This window comes from Anas acuta, chromosome 7, assembly GCF_963932015.1.
Source record: "Anas acuta chromosome 7, bAnaAcu1.1, whole genome shotgun sequence".
In the NCBI taxonomy this organism is placed as follows: domain Eukaryota; kingdom Metazoa; phylum Chordata; class Aves; order Anseriformes; family Anatidae; genus Anas; species Anas acuta.
In genome coordinates, this window is record NC_088985.1 from 1,794,967 (window position 1) to 1,813,937 (window position 18,971).

General features: G+C 44.3%; 1 protein-coding gene across 8 annotated transcripts in view; it reads left to right on the forward strand.

The window, feature by feature from the left end:
- The window catches only part of SGMS1 (sphingomyelin synthase 1), an 83,466-nt gene that overhangs the window by 42,163 nt on the left and 22,332 nt on the right, over positions 1-18,971 (forward strand). For 4 of the 8 annotated variants that reach the window (XM_068689500.1, XM_068689499.1, XM_068689496.1 and 1 more), the window contains one exon: positions 8,638-8,729. The exons of 3 other annotated variants lie outside the window; for them this stretch is intronic. The gene's annotated coding sequence lies outside the window, so the exon portion shown is untranslated. Of the gene's footprint in view, positions 1-8,637; positions 8,730-9,200; positions 9,344-18,971 lie in introns of those variants that run through there. One more of the 8 variants, XM_068689503.1, reaches the window with a different exon arrangement.

Genomic DNA, 18,971 nt, shown 5'->3' on the forward strand with positions numbered 1-18,971 from the left:
ATGGCAAGAAATAGCATCTGCAGAGCGTGAAGTTGGTATTTGCAGAAGGGTGAAGTTCTGCTGCTGAAGAACAGAAGAAATGGGAAGAAATGAAATATTCCTCTCTCACTTCTCTGCTCCTTCTTTGCATGGAGATCAGCATTAGTACTGTTTCAAATCTCACCACTATAAAAAAGAGATTGTCAGCCTGCCGCCCAGCAATCTGGCAGTTCTGTGCATTAATGAAATGTGCTTTCAGTATGAACTCCTTTATTTTCTGAAAGGAAAATCATTTGCCTTGCGACACTCTGCGTAAGCCCAAGTATGGACACATTGTCTCTGTTTATGCATAATAAATTAGTGACTTGCTATATTCAGCCAGCCTTGCTTCAGATCAGTGAGGGCGTTTTTCTGAAAGGCTCGTTATTGCTCCCTTGGATGGCAGCAGCAGCTGACATTCATTGTTACATGCCATGTTTCGAAGCAGGCAAGCAGTATATACTTGCTCTGTCCAAGGCTTTAAAGAAGTCAGAGCACCCGCTCTCTGCCAGACTACTGGTGTACAAAACCAGCACTGTTGTAGCAAGATGTAGGGTAAATAACAAAAGAATGAACTCTTTGTGGAAAGATCTGTCCGTGTCCTGTAACGGTTATTTGGTGAAGAAATGCTCCTCTGGTTTAGGCACACAAAATTTGGCGTGCCTACATGTATAAGCATAGGCCCTTGGGTTGAAAGTTTGGTTTTAGAAGAGCTACAACCAACTTAATGTTCTTAGGTGATGACTTCCTTAGCCAAATGATTTGGACACACCTGGATAATGATACTTCTGAGAAGAACAGAGTAAGTGGATAGGGAAAAGGAGTGGCACTCTATAGGCAGGGAACATCCCAGCTGGATGTGGGACAGAGCCACGTGTGGAAAACTGCCTGCCACGTGAAAAATGCTGGTTGCAGCGGGGAGTTTGAAAAGAACAGCTTGTCCTGTGTCACTTTACTGAAACTTGCGTTGAGCCAGGTGCCTCTTCATGCACCTCTGATGTGAAGGCGAATGGCAGGAGCACGCTGTGCCACCTCGGCTTGCTTGGCTCGCCTTCCAAAGCAGCTCTGGGAGTTGCACTCCACCACACCGTTCCAGTGCCTAATGGCAGAGCCTCCTCAGAAAATAAAGGTGTTTCACTGATGGTCTAACATGCGACCGTGGCGTTTCACATGGGATGAACGTGTCCACAAAGATGCTTCCAGTTAGATGAGGCTTGAGCGAGATCCAGGCTGTTTGCACAGCTGGGACAATGCACTGGCTTCATCTGCAGTGAAAGGTCTTATCTCCTGGAGGACCCCCTCTGGGATCATGCAGATCCTGTTGGTGTTTCTGCAAACCTTTTTACAGCTGGCAGGCACAGGGAGCACACAGGGTGCTGGGGCACTTGTGATTTCTCAGAGCTGTCGCAATTCATTGGAGTCCCGTGACTGTGTGCAGGGCTGGGTGCAGGGGGTGAGCCGGGAGCTGCCCGGAACAGATCGGTCAGCCACAGCGTTAGGAGGTTGCAAAACTGGTGTAGGGTCAAAGTACAATCACGTGTTAAAATACAAAAGCGTGACATATTTCCTAATGCACTTCTGAAAGAGGAGCAGCAGGGGAGGCTTTCAGCTGAGTTTTCAGATGACTCTGGTTTGCTGGCAGGCTGCGTGTAATCATTGTTTTTACTAGGGATTTAAAATAAACCTTTGCTCTTGCACACGTATTCAAGGAGGCTGAAATTAGCTCCTTTGGAGGAAAGATTTCTTGTTTGGGTATCATGGTTTGGCCTCAAAGCAGGTAGAGGCTTTTTTTTTTTTTTTTTTTTTTTTTTTTTTTAAAACACTAAACAGAAATGTGTTTTCCTCCGGACGTTGCTCTGTGAGTCACACGAATGACACAGTGTTCCTCTCTGGAAACTCAGTTGCTGGAGCTGATGAGGGTTTGGAGCTGGTGAGAATTCCAGGAACACCCTTGGTGGCTGATACACCTAACTACTTAACCCAGCATTTCTGGAAGTTAGTTTAAAAAGTTGACTTAAAATTCTATTAAGTATTTAGTAACGCTTCTAATGTATATCAGAACCCCATTAAGGTAAATTTAATGAGATTTCTTCAGTTTCAAAAGCAAATGTCCACCCAGCTGCTTTGCACACAGAAGGTGTAATGGCTGTTATTGCCTTAATACAGAAGAAATAGTCTTGGGTTTTCCTCTATATCATCTTTACTACTGAGTTTATTTTTTTTTTTTTGTCCACTACACTTTTTTTTTTTACAGACCTGTTTAAGATCACATTATATCAAACAGAAATACACACATCCACTGGTTGAAAACCCTCAGAAGGGTGGATAACTGATAGCCAGAACAGATTGCTTCTAGAGATGAGGATTTGACCTTATTAATGTGCTTCATTTCTGGGTCATAAAGCAAATGTGCTGAAAGATCATCCATCAAAGCTGTTAAAAACTTACCAACATCCTCAACTCTGTATTTTCTTTACAAAGGCATTTCAGTGTAGGAAAAGTGGTTTAAAAAACAGCTCGGAGCTAGAAGAAGTAATAAGGTTGAGGACACAAGACTTGTTGCATTCACAGCAATTCTGGAGAGATCTGTGTTACGGATTGCACAGTGAGTTTACTATAAACTAGGTCACTTCATTTGAAGGTGAAAGTGTTGAAGTGGAGTAATAAACACCAATTTTAAAGTGGTGTAGGTTGTTCAGCATATCGTGATACTAAATGCTGAATGAAGGAGGGGATTTGGTTCTCATAGCAAACAGTAATTCAGTGCAGGAGTTGGTACTTCATTTCAAATAAGCACCTAGTCACACAGTAGTTAAAAGCAAAAAGCTTTGTCTTGAAGTGAATGGGCTTTATGTCCCAAATCATTAAAACAGTGCATTCAACAATAACGTGAGGACTCACTTTTAAAAGTGTTTTGAAGCAAACAGAGCTGTTTGGTTGTTTTCTTTTAATGGTCATATGGCATGTTTTTGCTGATATGTTGCATCAGTGACCAGAATCGGATTACTGGAGGGGGGAAAAATGCTTAAAAGGTTTTTGTGATACTTTCTCTGTGGAGTATGTGTGGTGAATGTAGGGATTTATATTGTTCAAGTGTAGTGATCTGAATGTGACCTTTGGTAGGTGTTGATCCTAGAAATAAGGAATCAGGCTTTGAACTCACAGCAGCTTTTGCATTGTGCTGGTATCAGCCATTGGTAGCCAGCAAGAAATGTGCCATCATGCTGGGCCATGTAAAACGCTTCCTGAAAAGGCAAGAGTGTAGCTCCTTCATGAAAGCTCTGCTTTGGAAGGAGTGCTGTTTAGCAATTTAAGGGGAGAGGAATGCTTTGCTTTAAAAACTGTTGCCTGTTCTATGACTTTCCTTCCTTCAGAGGTGTGAGCAGGTAAAGCTACTTCATTTTTTTCAGTTGCTTTTTTTAGGTTTTGGGTTTGTTTCTCTTCTCATCTCTGGCTTAGGCTACTCAGTCTTCCTTTCCTCTTTTTGCACAAAAGCATTATTACAGCTCTGCTTTTTGTTCCCTTCAGCTCAGCTGGAGGTAACTCCATGATGATGAATGTCACACCTCTGTAAGCTTGCAGATTCCTTGTATTTCAAGTGGTGTGGTGGTCATCAGCATGCTCATCCCACATCAATATGATTTTACTCTGACTTTTTGCTTTTAAGACTTGGGCAGATATAACCTCTCGGGCCAAGGAAGGGCTTTTCTCATCAAAGCTTCTGAAAGGATGCTCTCTAGCCAGTGCACGTACTAACTGTATTATGAAGAAACATCGGTGCTGAAACTTGGTAGTAATTATTTCTTTGAAGTGTCAGCAATCAACCTCAAATCAAGCATTCTGTAACACATGTTGCGAGCTGATTAGAAAAGAAGCAAGTAGCCCCATCCTCTGTGGCTATCTATCTTCAGGCGTTTTTATAGTGATCATTGTCCTCGTCTTGAAGCACAGTGTGGGAAGGTAGAGGTGAAGCAGAGCAACAGCTGCTTTAACAGAAAACATTACTCACAGATGTGTAGTCCTATAAAAGGAAAATGGTGCAACTACTTCAGGCTGTCCTCTGTTTCAGTCCTTTGCCTAAATATGTCCTGGCCAAAGTGTATAGGAGAGGGTGAAAAAAAAAAGAAAATAATAAAAAAAAAGCACTCCCCACCCCCTTTGCAAGTACTTTGGAAAAGTTAAGTGTATTTCTTTTTATTTGTTTAGGGCTGCACATGGTATTAAGCTGTATCTGCCTGGACACATACACTATTTAAATGTGTAAGGATTAAACATGTATAAAAGGTGTTCCCAAAGCTCACTTTTAATTACTTGTAATACTCACCAAACTGTCCTCTCTTTTTCCTCTGGCCCCACCTCATTCATGGGAAAACAGGGCTGGCTTTGCTGTGTGCCCTCAGGTCTCTGAACCCGTACAGTTGTGGGCTGCCAGGAAAATTAAACATGCACAGATAGGATCTACAGGAGTAATAAAGAGCATTTTTGTCAAATATGAGCACATTTTTTGTCAGAAGTGATTTATTACATTGGCCTCTGTCCCATTAGGTGTGTATCGGCCCAAGGTAGACATGGGTGTCACTTAGACAACGTGGCCTGGACTGTGTCTTCTAATTAGTCCTTGGATTCATCTCATGTATGCTCAGTGGGAGAAAATTTACAGAACTGGTGCTGATAGGATTTGATCTAAGAAGCCTGCAGGTAATTCCACTCAGAATCCCTCTAAGGAAGTGGGACGAGGTTGGGCAGATGGATCTGTGGAGTGCTTTGGTACTAAATTACTAAAGGACTGCTAGAAGCAAGGCATCCTGATGCCTTTTTGAAAATGTAGGTTGACGTTCAGAGCCCTTCACCAGAACCTTCTCGCAGTCCCTTTCCTCGCTGGAGTCTGAAGATTAGTGACAAACCTGTGGGCTTCCTTGGGCTTTATAGGAGCTGATGGTGAAGGCATTGTAGCATTTGTTAGGGAAAAGAACTGATGGGCTGTGGGTTTCTGGTTGCTTTGCTTTAACAAAGTAGTAGGAGCTTTTATTTTTTTTAAGGGTAGGGCTTAACATCTGGTATTTATACATTGGGAAATGAATCCTTCCTCCCAGCGCTGACTCCTTTGAGTTGGCAGAGGAATTTCTTGGGTCTTTAGCAAAATGACTTGGAGGCGAGGCGGTGTGGGGCTCCCCATGGCAGCCCAGACGCCTGTGGTGCTCCTGCTGCTGGGGAGCCGCGAGTGGAGCGTGGTGGCAGCACAGAGGAGGGCAGGTTTCGTGCTACCTGTCAGCCAGCAGTCCATAAGCTGTGTCTTAAATGGATACCGAGCCTTCCCGTGGTGGATGATCCTATTCGTGTTTCTGATACAACCGCCCCTTCTCATCTCAAACCTCTTTTGGATGGAGAGCTTTAATCTGTAAGCTTTCTAATAGGTTTATAGTGATGAATTGAATGTTTTTCTTTAAGCTTGGCTTTTGAGAAAGAAACTAAAACACCTATTAGAAAGCTTACAGATTAAAGTGGTTCATCTGTGTCTGTATAAACGTGTTTACACACTGAACAGCTACTCCAGGCATTGATTTTTTTTTTTTGGTGTGCATATATATACACACACACACACACACAGACATATATACTGTACCTTTTAAGCTAGGATGGAATAAGCAAGCTCTGAGGCACTCTTTTCTGTTAAAAACCTCAAGTGACGCTGTGCCTACTTCATTTGTGGGGTTGGTTTGGTTGTGCAGACTGAGGCAGGAAGGCAGGTGATGACAAAACATGGTCTTACCAAATACCAGCTTAAAGCACTGTCAAGTGAATCATTAACAAAAGGTCCCAGTAAACACTGCTGAAGAGGTTTCAGATCCCTAAAATTCCCTTTTCCAGGAGGTAAGCGAAGTTATTTGCAGTTCTTTATTTAGCTTGTGGGTTGCTTGCTGGCACGTCTTTTGTACTGGTGCTGTGGAGTTAAGTACAGGAGAGAAACCTCCCCTCTGCATGCAGAATCCAGCCCTTGCCTGTGGGAGCATCTCAAGCTGATACCAGGAGAGGGAGATGGGGTGGGGGGTGGAACCACAGCATTCCAGGCTTCTCACTCAGATTAGTTCATCCATTGCAGTTGTGCTGTGAGAGCCATAGGTGGGCAATGCTTTTAAGGCCCCTGAGCAAGAAATTAGCGCTCTGTAGGTTTGGGCGTAGAGAGAAATCAGTGTTTCACTCCCTGTTTGTTGAAATAGCTTGAGGCCACGAAGAGTTTTGCAGCAAATGGTATCAAAGATGCGTGGTTATCCACAAACAGCCAAGTGCTCTGTGCCTGTTGCTGTTGTGGATAGTGGGGAACAGGTTCTTGAACCCACCGGCCTGGAAGTGTGCTCATGGCAGGGTTTCTCCCCTCTGGCAAGAGCAGCTGCACGGCAGCTGATGAATCCAATCAGCTTCTGCCACAGTGGCATTACTCAGCTGCCCGTAAGTACTGTAACTCATTAATGAAGTTTAATTTTAAATGGGCTAATGGCTGATCGGCTGATTTGACGAGTGGCTTTGTTTCTTGGAAACCAGGTGGACTGTGATTTGAATGTGTTACTTTGAGCTGTGAAGATGCTGTCCCTTGCCATGCTTAACTCCACACCAGAGTCTTGTCTGACTTCTCTTTTGCAGGCATTTAAGAAAGATTTCTTCAACACATTTGTTACTACTTATCTATTGAGTTTTGCCTGCATTTGCTTTAAATCTGGTTGATGACGTTTCCAGTAAGATTATTTTGATCAAATAACTTGAAGTATTGGCAGTATGTAACATATGAAAACACATTACGTGGAGGAGAGTAAAAGTAGCCTCCTTTGTGATGTTTGCAGCTGCTAGAACGAAAGAAAGAGGGTTTAGTTCAGGAAGGACTTAATCTGCTCTCGTTGCCTGCATTCAAAAGCAGATCTGCAAGCTCACAACTAAGCTCTGAGCTCCCTGCATCGACATGGGAGTTTTTCCTCACACTCCCCAAGCTGCGTCCCTTCTGGGTGTTGAACTCACAACCTAGCTCTCTCGTGCCAAGGATCAGTCTGGTTGTACAAGGAGATTTCCACTTTTCTCCACCTGGCCCTAATAAGACTTCTCAAAGCCCAGCTCAGAAACCTGGGCCTCACTTTGTCGTGGTTCTGCTCGAGTGGGCAGCCGAGCTCCACCACAGCCGCTTTCTCACTCCCCCTCCTCAAAGAGGAATGGGGAGAAAATATGTGAAAAGGGCTCAAAGGTTGAGATAAGGACCAGAAGATCACGCAGTAATTATTGTAACGGGCAAAACAGACTCGGCATAAGGAGATAGTAAGATTTATTGCCTATTACTAACAAGCTAGAGAAGTGAGAAACAAAGGAAAGAAACCAAAAGCACCTTCCCCCCCCCCCCATCCACCCTCTTCCACCTCCTCCCCCCAAGCAGCGCAGGGGAACGGGGGAATGGGGGTTATGGTCAGTCTACAGCACTTCTTCTCTGCCGCTCCTTCTCGGTCACTCTCGTCCCCTGTGCTGTGGGGTCCCACCCACGGGATGCAGTCCTTGATGAACTGATCTGGCGTGGGCTTCCCACAGGCAGTAGATCTTCCAGAACTGCTCCAGATATGGGTCCGTACCACGAGGTCCATCCCTCAGGAGAAAACTGCTCCAGCCTGGCTCCCCTACGGGCAGCAGCTCCTGCCAGGTCACCTGCTCCTGCGTGGTCTCCTCTCCACGGGCTACAGGTCCGGCCCGGAATCTGCTCCGGCAGGGGTCTTCCACAGGCGGCAGCCTCCATCGGTGCAGGGCCACCTGCTCCACCGTGGTCTCCTCCATGGGCTGCAGCGTGGAACCCTGCCCCACCGTGGTACTCCATGGGCTGCAGGGGAACATCCTGCTTCACCATGGTCCTCACCACAGGCCGCAGGGGACTTCTGCTCCGGCGCCTGGAGCACCTCTCCCCCTCCTTCTGCACTGACCTTGGCACCTGCAAGGCTGTTCCTCACTCCTCTCACTGTCCCAGCTGCTGTGTGGCGCAGCATTTTTTTCCCTGTCTTAAATATGCTCTCACAGAGGCACAAAACAACATCGCTTATTGGGTCAGCTCTGGAAAACAATGGGGCCCTTCCCAAACATGGGGCAGCTTCTAGATCCTTCTCACAGAAACCACCCCTATGGCCCCCTGCTACCAAAACACATTTAAAAGCAACCCAAAGCAAAAAGCCTGCTCCATGCTGTTCCACATGGCTAAAAGCTTTGCACAGCCTGTGCTCTGTATCCTGGCTTGCCATCAGCTACGAAGGTTCAAAACTGCTCTTGCTGCACAGGAAAGTGCCTTTTTGCTTGGCTAGCTTTATAGGGTGGCTGCACGCTGTCCTTCTAAAGCAGGTTTTTTTAAAGCTGTCCCACCACGTGAGGGGAGAACTCAGGAGTCACAGTTTGTGTGTGTTGTGCATACCAGCTGTTTGGAGGAGGAGATAAATTCAAACGTAGGGTTACCTCCTTGTTGGGACTGTGGCTGCCTTAGGAGCTGCTTCACAAAGGAGAAAAGTCCCTCGCTCTCCTCTTTGCCACATGTTCACGTGTCCCCCCGCCAAGCGAGTCTCCAGCACCCCTGAATTAATACACGCACCTTTCTCCTTTGACTTTTAGGGACAAGAGGCGCCCATCGGGATTTCATCTGGTTTATGTGAGCTGCAGCAGGAGGCCAGGAGAGTGCTTGGATAAGTCCTTTGGATAAGCAGGTAGCCATACTCAATAACACTCAGTTACTCAGTGTTATTCAGTCACACTCAGTTACTGTGTTCAGTAACAGCTGTCTTGGACACGGGACCTGGAAGACGGGAAAGGAAGAAAGCCCGGTTTCTGCTATCTTGAGCTGTGTGTTCTGGGGCAGCACTTGAGGAGCATATCCACTGCCCCTTGTGTGCTTGCTGCAGGGCGATAGTAAAAGTTTGCTAGGAAAACTGGCCTGGTGGAGTGCTCAGTTGTCTCCAGATGCTCTCTGCAGCTGCCCGCATGGTGGAGAGGCTGGGGGAAATGACTCCGGTTAAAAATAGAAAGGAAGGTTAGGAAACTTGAGCTATGGTTTCAACATACATGTATGTAATGTAGAGCCGAGTTGCTCCAACAACTCACTGCTGCCACCGAAAGGGCTTGCTTCTGCTTGTGTGACTGCGCAGTGAGCCTGCTGAGCTGCCTCGCCCAGCAGCAAACCCAGCCAGGAAAAAAAAGGCGTTTTCCACCATGCAAACACACAAGCACAACAGAGGAGGGTGTGTGTGTGTGGGGGGGGGGATCTGGTTGCCTGCAAGAGAAGGATTGTTTAGCTCTGCTGGAACAGGTAACCTGAGTTCAGGTGAGCAGCTTGAATGCTTTGCATTGGTAATGTCAGCGTGGTGTAAAATCAGAGCTACAGGGTGCATGCTGCTGCTTCGAGCTGGGGCCCAGCTCATTCAGAATAGTTGATGCAAATTAAGAGCAAAGTCTTAAAGAGACTTACTTTGCTGTTTGAAGTTTTCGTGTTCCGATAGTTCACGGAGGGGGATTTGGTTTATCTGAGTAGTTTTTAAAACCCATGAAAAGTGCTGGGGCTTTACTATCGTTTACTAAATGTGCTTTGCTTGGTATCATACTTCTAAGAGCCTTTATTTTGCATTAGTTACGTGAAGTGTTGGGTGGAAGCTAATCAGCAGACTATCCCATGGTAAATATGTTGTGTGTTGTAGGTTGCGTACTTCTTAAGCATTGCTTTTTAGGAAGCAGCCATTATGTCGGCAGCTCTTCACTCTTTGTTTATTACTAGTCCTTGCAGTTACTTCTGGTTCTCGTAACTTTGTCTGGATATATTTTGCACTGCCTTCCCTGAACCAGGGACAAAAGCCAGTCTAACAGTTTTCTTTTCTAGAAAGTTTGTTTTCTGATGCTTTTTTTGGTGTGTGTTTTTGTTGTTGTTAGTTGCTTCTTTGTTTTAGTCTGTGTTGGTCTCGAAAGTAGTGTGATTTCTCAAGATGCTCTTTGGTTCAGCAGAGTTCCTGCTGTTGTAGCACTCCCAGCCAGGTCTTAATAACCCATGAAATGCCCTGTGATGTGCCAAATTAAGGAGATATTCAGGGGCATTTCAGGTGCTTGGTTCAGCAAGTGTGCTGCATCAAGTGCTCCCTGCACGTGACATGGGCAAAAACCAGCATTTATTTCAGCATAACTAGGTAATACTTAGCTATGTAATATTTAGACCAGAAAACCTGTAACATAGCACTTTGCCTGGGCAAATGACTTGAAGAAAAATAGCACTTACTCTTTTCAGGAGGCCTTTTACATATGGCAGTAGACAAAAGCCTTTCTCTGGAGCATAATGAAATTCTGTATTGAGTCAAATTGCAGTTCTGTGTTCAAAAGTGAATTTTAAGAACTGAAGTTACTCTTTAAGCCTCTAGGTGAGTTCTAGAGACAAGTGTTTAGTTATTATCAGTTAAACTTCAAAATGATTAAGGATGCTTTCTCCCTTGATAGTGGGCAGTTTCTCATAACCAGCAGTAAAAATTACTCGGTTCTAGCAATACATACTATTTTTTTTTTTCTTGTAAATTGGAAAGATCCCTTTAGCAGGCAAACAATTTTTCTATCAGTAACAATGCTGATGTTGTTACAGTTAGTTAATTTTTAAAAACTGGGAGGTTTAACTCAGTTAAACCCAGTTTATTTATAGCAAGAAAGCTTTGAGATTGGTGGTATTAAGCAGTCCAGATGAGGAGAATTTACTAGGAAGATCACACCAGCTACTTAGTTTTGGTGCCTCTTTGATTTCAATTTCTTAATCTTCTTTTTTTTTTTTTTTTTTAATAATTTCTAACTCCTGTGTTTTCAATTGTTTTTTTTTTTTTTCTTTTAATCCCAGACATGTGCTTTTCTTTGGGGACATTGGCCTGTCCTCAAACTAGTCACACCCTGCCTAAATTCTTAGCAATTTCATGGTATTGTTCAGCCCTCTGCATGTGTTTGTACAGTATTTAGGTTAGAATAGCAAAGATCTGACTTGGGCAAGCCTCAAGAAACTTTCCCTCTGCAACTGTACTAACACAAGAACGGGGGGCTGCTTCAGATGATGCGGGTATCTCTGGTCCTGGTAAGCGCTGAAGAGGAAATAATCTTGCAAATTCAAAACGAGAACTCAAAGCAACTTTCAGCTGCATTAGAGTTTCTTTGTTTTTATGGTTCTCCTTGCACAGCTTATGCTTTTTGAAGCTCCAACTGTTTGCAAGGGACTGGATTTTAGTTAAATGAAAAAGCTTTTCCAGGGAGGCTAGAGTAATTCCTCACAGCACAAGAGAACACTTTGCCCCTGTTCTGCTTTCTGAGCTACTAAGCTTACATAAACAACCCTCTCCCAAACCATAAATATATTTAATTGAAAAAAATATAGCTCCCCGTATAATAAAAGTCCATCCCTTTAGCAAAGGGACTATTTGCAAACACTTTCTGGGTATGCAGTAGCCTGCTTTTTTTCTGCTGGTGAGGGAAAGGTGGGAAAAGAACTGATCCAATAATTCCAGGTTACTTGAAACTAAATCCACTCAGAATTAGATTTATATGTGAAAAAAAGTAACGCAGGCTTAGACTTTTGTTGATGTTTAATGTTCTGTAACAGTCTTTGTGGGCATAATTAAACCATCAGTGCAGGAGTGATGTCACAGGAGTTTATGCTGAGTGATTACAGAGCCTGCTGTGGCTTTCACTTCAATGCAGTCTGAGCTAATTGATGAACAGGGACATAATTTATTTACAGTGCTCAGGATGCTTTCAGGTTGGTTCTCCTTCTTTTGAAAACCCTTGAACGGTGGGAAGGAGGAGGTGGCTGGTGGTGTTGGCTGAGAATTGTGGGCCTGGGCTGTTTTTACTGTTGGTCACAAAGTTGTCTAAAATATTCTGCCTCTTCTCTTAGGTGATGGCTCTGCATTGCCCTAGTTTTATCATCCTCTCGTATTTCTCACAAGCCTATTGACCTTTAATCTGGAGCGTGGGCTGCTCGCTTGGGGAGGTAATGACACCTAGGTCTGAAACAAGCTGCAGAGGAAGGGGAAAGAAGGGAAGAATGAGTGGATGCTACTGTTGATTCAAAGAAAAATTAGGAAAAATCTTCCGTGGGCATGAGTACACGCTTTGTTTAGGGCTCATTTTGGGATGGATACTGTCTTCCTGATTTTGTTAGATTCCACTGTAATGCAGTACAGTTTGCTCTTCTGATGAACCATGGGTCTGTACCAAAAAATCTGACTCTATGTAAAGCTTTGAAGCATGTTTTGGAATAGGAGGAGTTCCTGTTTAGAAGTCCCATTCAAAGTAGGTAAGCAAAAGTTGGGGTTTTCTTTTTTTTTTTTTTTTTTTTTGGCACTCCATATGAAAACACATACTCAGAAATCTCTTAGGGCATGAAGATGACTTTCAGTTCTGTTGAGCCTGTGAATAATGAGGGAGGAGGCAGCCACAGGCTGATTGTGTGGCTTGGGGTTTTCCCCATGCTTTGGGCAGGCCTGCTATTTCTGGAGCTGCAGCAGGGCCCCGCTGTTCTTTATAGCCCTGTATGGAGGGAAAGAGTAGCATGGGATCCCTTAAAGACTTGCACGCTGCTGGCTTGGATCTTTGTACATTGTATCCTGTCCCAGGGAAGCTGCTCGTACAGCTTAGCATAGTCTTCATCCCGAACTCCTTTGTCTGGCTGCCAGTTAAAAGCCACCTCAAAGTCTGCTTTGCAAATAGGGAGTGGTAAAAAGAAGATCTGAAAACACTGTTAGCCCATGTTTTAACTTTGAAGGTGAAAGGCTGTTTCTAAGTAGAGATGCAGTTAGTTTTCATGAGAGATCTGGGAGACGCCAGCCACCCGTAGTTTTAAAGCTGCTGTATCTGAAGCAGGGAGATTTCTGCAATTTCTTGCGTATCTCTTTCAGTGTGGATCATGAAGGTGAATCCAAATGCAACAGTTGTTAGTATAAAACTCCCTTACCCGCTAACTGACCCCGAGGTTTGTGCCCTCTGTTAGGGGACATAAGTCCCGTTGTCATCAATGATCTGCGCAGCACCTACAATACCAGTGCCTACTACTTGTGTAAGTGTAGCCATTTATATTTTACGTCTTTGCCTGCTCTTCATAACTTACTTAACGAAGAACACAAGGAAGTTGGTTACTTGGCAAAAACAGACTTTTATTGAAGCAGTGAAATACAAGTTTCCTGATTTTGTCCTGGCGCTGTGCTCTATTTGACTGTGCTCTCCTCCATGCTAGTCATGCCACGTTTTCCCAGGATCTTTACTGCTTAATGCTTTCTAAACATTATCCTTCCTCATTACTGATCCAGAAAACAAGGAGAGCCTTTAGTGCTTCTCTTCACAACCCATCTCTTGTAGATCTCGTTGTGCACTCTGGGCAGGGCAAGAAATCCATCTGAGGCAGACAGAGTGCGATATCCTCCTGGTCTGCTGTAGCCGCTGGCTTTCATGGCCCGGGATCAGTGGTTGCCCTTAACTCTTGACTCGCATGGTGCTGTGCATGGCAAATCCTACACGTGAGACAAGATCAGTTGCGTGCCCGTGCTGCGAATTAACTGGTGTGGTTCACGTGCCGTCTGTTATGTTTGCTGTTCACCTGTACTCAGTGGAAGATGGTGTTTTATTCTTGGGCCATTGCTGTGAGCGACTGTGCACCGATGCGTTGAATGGTGAGCCCAGAGGTGCCATCCTGCGTTTGTCGGTGTTACCCTGTACTCTGACTCTGAGATGCTGCCAGGATTTTGTAATTTGGCTGCCAAGGAATGATTCAGATTGGCACTGTTTTTTCTCAGAACCAAATTAAAACAAGTGCCTGCATTGTTTCACTGGTGATGTGAAATAAAACCTGTAATAAGACATTTTTTTTTCTTTTTTTTTCAATGCTGTTGTGGTACAACTTGGGTTGGCATGCATATTTCATCAGGATTTATGCTGTGATACTTTCATCCTCTTGCCCACATGAAGTGTTTGTGAATGTAGGTATTTTTGGAGCCAGTGGAGGTTTTGGAGTGCCTAAGGATAGATAATAATATACTTGCTTTTAAAAGCAAATTTTGTATGCATTTACGTTCTGTGCAATCTTCACAAGTGCAGCTCCACCCTCACCCCCATAAAAACCACCCAAACCAAAAAAAAAAAAACGCAACCACCAACCCTTGAACAAACCCCAGATGCAAATTACTGATGGTTTAATATCTCTTGGTATGAAGACTTTACAGTACCTGATCTTATCACTTCCAAAGCAGTACATTTTTTTCATTAGAAGCCTGATCAGCTTTTGAAAGGTCTGTACAAGCCGTACATGAGAAGCACTGGCAGCGCCAGAGGACTGCTTGTGAATTTTCATCACCTTTCTGCATGGGAGATTATTTTTTTAATGACCTCTTTTTAAAATGCCATCGGATGCTGTTGGACATCTCTACTGAGCGCATCCTCCGATTGTTCACCCGAGGGAGGGGCTTATTCCACTCAGCCTTTTGCATCTTGCTGCTGAAGGAGCATTGCTTTCTCCAACACGGCTGCTGCTTTATCTCCTCTGCTATTGATCTTTGTTGCTGAGGCTGTTTCCAACTGTACCCCTCTTTACTTGCCATCTCCCTTCCTTTCCCACAAGTCAGCGGAGCTGCAGCTTTGCAGTAGGCACCGACCTGCCTGGGAGAGGGGAGCATCCCCTCTTTTCCTCTGTTTTTATTTCTATCCCCTCATTCCTCTGTTTTTGGGCTGCACCTTGCTGGTGTTACTGCCTTGCTTTCGTTAATACCTTGCTAATCTGAGCCTCACCCGTCTGCCTGCAGAAAGCTATGGCATCCGTGTGACCACAAATTCTTCCTCCTCTCCCTCCCTTTCGTCTCCTTCACTGTCAGTTATTTGGGTTCGTCTTCCTGGGTTTCTGCTGTTCTTCTGCTGCTGTAGTTTTGCAGGTCTTGTTCTCCTTATGTGCTTCCTGCTAATTTGTAATAGAGGGTCTCTTCTGGGCTATGAAGTCCAGGCTTGTTTTTTGCAGGCAAGCACTCAGAGTGACAGGCATCCCTTAATTGATTACATGGTTAATTCACATGTCTACTTCCGCACAGCCAGCAAGGAATGCTGATTTTGTTCTTTTCAAGGGTGGATGCAGCTTTTCGGTTTCTAAACCAACTGAAATTGTCCAAGTGATTGGATTTGTTCACTGCAAGCAGTGCATATAGGTGGAGAGCACTGCACAGCAAATCTCGGGGAGCTACAGCTGCCAGCTTGGTAAAGCACGTACACCGTCATGTAGTCTGGAGGCACTTAGGTGGCAGCGGATCATGAAAGTGCCATTATGGCTAATGCTGTGCTGCGAGATGTTAACTCTTCCCTCCAAATGCACAATTTAATGAAAGGAGGCAGGTTGTTGAGGGTTTTACCATAGGCTTGATAGCAAGCAGCTCAGTTTGCCTTCTTTTGGCTCAATTTAAAACATTTAGCCTAGTTAGCAAAGTTCTCTAGTGGGTGCACCCTCATGCTAGTGGCCGATCACAGCACTCTGGACCTGATCCCTCCATCCTTTCTGTGGCAGGAGGGAGGTATTGTATGACTGACCATCTCGAGAATGAGGATTACCCTGCCTGAGGCACTCCTTGGGGTCATGACTGTAATTGCTGGGTAGCCAGTGGACATCTCTGTGAAGATATTAGGAAAACGTGATGCAGCTGTGTTTCTTATACCCCTAGTGTGGTGCTGCGACGGGGAAAGAGAGAGGTAATTCAGTGTCTGCAGGAGGAACTTACTTCTGAGGCTTTCAGTCTGTTGAAATATGATTTCCAAAACAGATAACAAGATGCACATTTCTTATTTTTCCTTCTCTCTCTGTGTTCATTTTTGGTGACTGGAGTTGCTTGTAACTTTGACAATATGCTGAATAGTTCATTTGAAAAAAATATCTGTGTTTTGTGGACTTTGAACCTCCTTCAGTACTTTCAAGTTGGTTGTCTTGGCAATTGTTTGACTGATACCTTGTAGCACACACACTTGCTGCCAGTGCTGATAAAAGTGTCTTTAAGCATTGTTTTGTGTTCTTAAAATACGTGACAATAAAAGTTGTTAGGAAGGCTTAACATTTTAGGGAGGAAGGTTGCATGTTTTGTTTTTTTGGGCCCTGGTGTGGCAGGATAAGCTCTCTGACTTATTGGGAGCAACCGAGAATGGATGAGAATTGATGGCCTTAAGATCTGGAGTCCAATGCAGAGAGAAAGCCACTTGGCAGCGATGGGGGAGGAATATCTCTGGTTTGTGAAGTCTCAGTTATCTATCTGTTGCATAGCGTGTAGCAGCAGCAGTCCTGAAATACCAAACAAGAATCCTGCATTTAACTGCATTTTACTTAATTAAGCCAGGGACACTTAACTCAGGGAACACAGCTGGTGTGAGCTGCTCTCCCTTCCTGGCACTCCTCCTTGCTTTCGAGGGAAGAGACGGTGCACGGCCCAGCTTGGGCGGGGAGAGGACGCATCTCTCCAGATGCACTGGAGTTTGCTGAATGAACATGAATGTGGTTTTGCCATCAAGCTGAATGCAGATAGTGGCTGATCAGGAGATTTGGCATCGATGTGACTGGCAGCAAAGACAGTAAGGAATGTGGCTGAAATTTGGCAAGTGAGCTATGAGATACTTTCCTTGCTCGTAGCATTAACTGCAAAAGGAAGATGCCAGGGCAGTTTTTCCGAATTTACAGTAGGTCTGGCTCTAGCAAGACAAGTTCCCATCATTAAGATTTGATTGCCAACAAGTTACTGGTATAAAAATGCCTTTTTTTCCCTAGCCTTTCCCAGGTTTCTGGTTGTTCTTGGCCAGCTGAGAAAGAACAGTCTTCCTCTCCTTCTGCCTACAGAGATGTCTTCCATATTCAATCATCTGCTGTGGGTGCAACCCTGAACAGATTATTACTGGATAGAGAAGGAACATGTGTCCAAACATCAGGCTAGGATATGCCAGAAATGATGTTGAACATATTTTTTTTCTTTCAGACCAGGGATTAGTATGTGTTATCTGAAATTAAATTAAAAAAGACAACCCCAAGAATTGATTTGCAAAGGTAACAGCATTGGCAATGCATTATGTTGATGGTGTACCTTTTGGGTGGGCTTGTGAATAGTAACAGCTGAAACGCAGAGAACAGCAGCTTGCATGAAGATGTACTATTTTTATTTCGGCTCTTGGGGCTTAGAGTCTTTTTGATCTGGTTTTGTTCTGCTGGACTTCAGAAGTGTTATATTTAAAATAAAATATATTTCTAATGGAATATAAAACCATATTATTCTAGGCTTGGCTTCTAAGCACAGAAACTCAGTTTTCTTTGTGTTAGTGGCAAGTCAGGGGAAGGCAGTTTGGAGAAAGCAACTGTTGTGGTCTGGAATGCCGTCTAGTACATGTCCAATAACAAACCCAAATGTTAATAGATACGACAGTTGATTTAAGCCTTCAGTGACTGAGGCTATATTTTTGCTGTACTCTCTGCTGGTTTTCATTTTACAAAAGATGCTGGAGTATGCATTTTAGAGGCACGTTGCCATCAGTCACGAGACTGTTCTGAGTTTCCCTAGGCAAAACTTCCCTTTCTCCCTTTCTGATGTATGGTGTGCTTTTTTAAAATTTTATTTTTATTTTATTTTTATTTTATTTTCTTGCAACTACTTGAATTCCCAGAGGCTCACCACAAAACTGGCTCTCTAACAATAAATTACTTTCAGGTATTCAAAGTAGGCAAAAAAAAAAAAAAAAAAGCCAACCCAAACCACCTCAACTTGGTTAATCAAATCGAAATGCAGAACACATCACAAGTATTTTATCTCTTCCTTCTTCTTATTTCCATCCTTCTGCCCTGTTCCATGCTCTGCTCATTTCTGTACCTTCTGGGGAAATGATGCTTTTTCTGCCTTCTTTAGTGTTTTATCTGTTTTCCCTCCAAGGTCTTCTGTTGCCCCTATATAAACAAAAAGGGGTTTGGATAATGGCAAGAGGAAGGCAAGTATCGTTTCGTGTGTTTTAGCAATGGAGTTAGCTCAGAGGTTGCATGAGGACATGGGGCTCTATTTCTAGCTCTGCCCTATCTCTGCCTGACCCAGATCCCACACTGTAACATGGATGTGTGCTTAGCTGCTATGGAGATGAGGGCCAGAGCCTGCTGCTGCCCGAGTGTGGATCCAGCAATACTTCGGGTTGCTTCTGTCCTGCACATACGCCAGGTTTGAGTCCAGTGCGTGGCATGGGATCCGTCGGGGCTTTGCTTTTCTGTAGCATAGAAGTGACTGGTGTAGTACGTGGCTTAAGTACTGCTATAGAAGGCTTTGAAGAATTAAGGATCTCAGTGTTTTTGGGATTTTGTGAAAGCTAGGCTTACCTACGTGTGAGTGTCAGTGACAACCTGCTGGTATTTTCATGTACCCCTTTGCAGGTAGAGGGCTGAATGGTACAAAACCACTTTTCCTCAAGAACAGAGTTGCAAAATTGAGTTCTTAGATGTTGAATATAATTTGTTTTTGTTTTTCCTGTGCAAAGTCACTATTTGGGGAGGCTGCTCTTTGCCTTTTCCTTGCACAGGACTACAAGCATGCAGGGTGGGGGGGCAGGGCTGGAAGGGGGTAGGTTTCCTTTTACAGCTGTTCAAAAAAAGTTAATACCACTTCTACTGTAGGTGTGGCTTTACTTCAGAATTCAGACATCAGGACTGTGGCATGTTAGCACGAAATGACAGCTACATTTGAATCAGCTTGAAAGCCCCTAGCTGTTCCTGCAGGTACCAGCTGGCATTCTGGTCCCGTTGCCTGACTCATTTCTGTAAGGAGACTTTTTGGTCTGAAATAATTCTTCAAAACTTAAACCAAAGCCAGGACCTACCCCCTCCCCACCCCCCTCCTTTCCACCCCTGCATCACTCAAAACAGGATTTCCGTAGTACCAAAACAAAAGCCCTGCTTAGTAACT